The sequence below is a fragment of the Coenobita brevimanus genome, chromosome 19 (genome assembly GCF_032717465.1).
Source record: "Coenobita brevimanus isolate Jiangsu-jjx chromosome 19, ASM3271746v2, whole genome shotgun sequence".
Classification (NCBI taxonomy): domain Eukaryota; kingdom Metazoa; phylum Arthropoda; class Malacostraca; order Decapoda; family Coenobitidae; genus Coenobita; species Coenobita brevimanus.
In genome coordinates this window covers 8,483,586-8,487,678 of record NC_136972.1, presented here as the reverse complement: position 1 = coordinate 8,487,678, position 4,093 = coordinate 8,483,586, and positions in this window count along the sequence as shown.

Sequence of the window (4,093 nt, the reverse complement as noted above, 5' to 3'; positions counted from 1 at the left end):
GTGTATTGGTATTAGCGGGGGTATTTTTACGACATGTCGGCGAGTTTTCTGGTAGATCAGTAAAGCCTGATTTAATGAAATTCAAATCCTTAAACTGTTCCCTGCCCCAGCCGGGATTCGAACCTGGGTCCGTTAAGACTGCAGGCCACCTCTCTACCGATTGAGCCACCGCCTCCCCCAGACAGCGAGTTGGAAAAACAAATGCAGGAAAACAAGAAATACTGGACTAAATTACTACACCGTGTTGTGGACGTGACACTCTTTCTAGCTGGGAGAGGCCTGACATTTAAGCATTAAGGGGTACTGAAGAAATCATAGGATTCAAGCATAATGGGATTTATACACACACACACACACACACACACACACACATATATATATATATATATATATATATATCTATATATATATATATATATATGGAGGTGTCTTGTAGAGGAATATGGAATCACTGGGAGATTGAAGAGGGCCATTAAGAGTACATATGACCCTCATCAATGTAAGGTTCGAACGGGGTATGAAAAAGATACTTGGTTTGAAGTGGAAACTGGGGTGAAACAAGGAAGTGTACTATCCCCATTACTGTTTATTGCTTATATGGACATGATAATTAAAAGATTCAAGGAAAGGTTTGGAAATGAAGAGCAAGGGGATATATTGGCCTACGCAGACGACATCGCATGTTGGAGTAATAGCCGGGCACAACTAACAAGAGCTTTGGAGTGCTGGAGGGAATGTTTTGAAGAAGCAGGAGTAACAATAAACATAAACAAAACAGAAACACTCACTGTGGAAAAGCAAAATGATGACGCGGATGATATAGTAGTTGGGGGCGATCAGGTCAAAGAAGTAGAACTTGTAAAATATCTGGGGTGTATTTTTACGAAGGAGGGAGATAAGAATAAGAGAGAGATCACCGAAAGGATAACTAAATATAGCAGATGTGTATGCTCGCTATATCCAATACTCAAAGACAGATATGTACCACTGGAGGCAAAGAGAACTATATTCCAGTCTATTTTAACACCTATACTCACATACGCATCTGAGAGCTGGACTCTGACAACCCGAGACTGGAGCAGAGTTCAAGCAGCAGAAATGAGACCACTGAGAGCAATAGTGGACAAAACAAGGAGAGACAGAATCAGGAATGAAACAATAAGAGAAATGGTTGGAGTAACATCGGTGAGAAAAGTAATCGAAAATTCACAACTGAGATGGCTAGGACATGTTGAGAGGATGGACGAGTCAAGAATAGTGAAGGAGAGATGGAATTGGAGACCTGATGGCAGAAGATCAGTCGGAAGACCTCGGAAAAGATGGAGAGATGGTGTGGAGGAACTGTTGGACAGACGAGGTATGGATAACATCGAAGCATTGAGAAATCAAGAGGCCTTTGAGAGAACCAACTGGAGACGGCTGATCCACCTGACAGGCTAAATGCCTACCTGGGAGCCGAATGAATGAATGAATGAATATATATGTATATATATATATATATATATATATATATATATATATATATATATATATATATATATATATATATATATTATGGAACTTATTGCACAACTTGATCCATTTCTGATGGGTCACCTTAAAGAAATTTGCAATCCTGGAAGTGGTAAGCAGTCACACTTATCACCAATCATCCATGAAAAAAAAAAAATTGTTTTGCTGATGGCAAAATACCTTAGGAATTAAATTGTGTGCAGAACTTAAAACTGCCAAGTACCTCTCAGTTTCCGTTGATTCAACACCAGACCTGGCTCATATTGACCCACTAACAGTAATTGTGTGATATGTTGTTTCTGGGGAGCCAGAAGAAAGGTTTTTTAACTTTCCTGCAGACTGGCTCTCACAAGACTGAAGCACTAGCTAAATCTCTGTTAGGATTTCTAAGGGGAAAAAAAAAGCTATTAATTTTGAAGACTACAGAGGGCAGTCCTAGGACAATGCCAGCAATATGTCCACTCACAGCACAGGAATGCAAGCCAGACTTAAGAATAAGACCCCAGCAGCAGTTTTCATTACTTGTGCTTCTCACGCACTGAATCTTGTTGGACAGGCTGCTGCCTCTTGGTGTGCTGAAGCTGTTAGTTATTTTGGCTTCATACAAAGGTTATGCACATTTTTTTTTTTTCTGCGTCAAAACACAGATGGGCAAATTTAATGAAGTCTTTGGAGAGAAATAAAAGAGCACTAACTGTGGAAACCCTGTAAGACACTTCTTGGTCAGCAAGAGTTGATGCTACTGAAGCCCTCGTAGACAGATACAACTGCATTCAAAATGCCCTCAGAGCTACTGAATGTGACTAGGAGCAAACACCTGAAGCAAGACATGAAGCAGAGACACTGGCAAACAAAATGGACTGTCTTGAAACTGCTCTGACGGCCAAGATCTGGAACTTAATTCTTGTACGGTGTAACAGTACAAATAAAGCTTTCCAAGGAGTTTAAGTTGACCTCAAGAATGTTCTGGATCTAGCTGATTCTCTGGGAAAGTTTCTGGAATCACTTAGGGACAAGTATGAAGAGCTGGAGCTGGATGCCAGGAACTTCTGTGGCAACACAGACTACAAAGCAACTACAGGCAGACCAAGAAAGATAAACAAACGTTATGATGCAAATCCAACATCAATCTCAGAGGAAGCTGCCCTTTCCTCAAGAGAAAATTTCAGATGTGGAACTTTCAGTGTCATTTTAGATCAGTTGTTTGTTGCCTTACAGGAACACGGGGTAGCGTACCAATCAGTGTATGACAGGTTCAAAGTCATAGTTATCTTGTGCAGACTACCTGATGCAGAATTAAGAACTGAGACAGAGAAAACTTATAACTGCTTTCCCCGTGATTTCAGTAATTTATTCATAGAGGATTTGTCCAGTTTGCAGCCTTTGCCAAGCTCAGGTTGACAGGATTCTCCCTCTAAGTGTCTTGATTCCCCTCTCGTCAGCCTATCTGACTTCCTAAGGGAATCCTCGACTAAAGTTGATCTTTGCGATTAAAAACTCCTCCTTTACTTACCAATTTAATGGGTAAAATTGCAGTTTGTGATCATTGTGAGAAGGTAATTATAAATGAAACACAAACTGGACCTATCATTGCTTCTTAATACTAGAAAAGTACAATATGAACATGAGAAAAATACTGTACACTAAGTACCACATCACCATAGGTGATAGTCATTCACTTATCCCTCGTGGTTTTGCTTGGCTCCATAATTTCTCCCTGGACTGGGTTTCCTAGGCTGTTCATGATCTAGGACCAGTTCTTGCTGATTCTGGGGTCCAAATCTCCACAAATCTTCTCTAAACCTCAAACCCGTTCCTATATATTCAACACCACACTTAGGAGTGCTTAGTCTGTAACATTACTTATTGTCCAACCAAAATTGGCTTTACTTTGGATAACAAGGAACATAAACTGAACATTCTTACTTGTTCCTAAGCTTAGCTATGTATGGGAGGGTTTAGTGTACCTCTGTATCATGGTACATTTATCGGTAATATTTTAAGTACCTTACATAAACGGGTTCCTCCTGTCTCTGTTTTCTCGCATAACTGGGGGCCACCTCTGCGTCACAAACATCCCTTTGACTTCTCTGCCTCCTGAGTAAAAGGAACGGACTTTGTCTTGTTCTGGGATATTGGCATGATATTTTGGTTCCATATACTATAACATCAATAATTCATTAGTTTGCTGTACTTTGACTTTGGGCATAGAGAAATAGTATTACCTCTAATACTCCAAGAAAGAGCCTAGACACAAACAGACTTTCTGTAGCGATGCCATCTCCCAAACAAAGATGCCCAATGCCATGGTTCTGTCACACTCCATAGTATGTTTATGTATTAGAAAAATTACTAACCACTTTGTAAGTAACTCTAGACTACAGTATTTGTTAGATCACATTTTATCCTAAACGATGGGAAAATCTCCTTAGTTACTATATTTAAAAAGTAAACAACAAACGTTCTTCCTGTAATGGGAAAACTAGAATGTTCTCTCCTTTCACATATTGGTAAATTACCATGAGGAACTCGGGACTGGTATTTCCTAATAACACCAATCAGAGACCAGCAACTAGGGGAA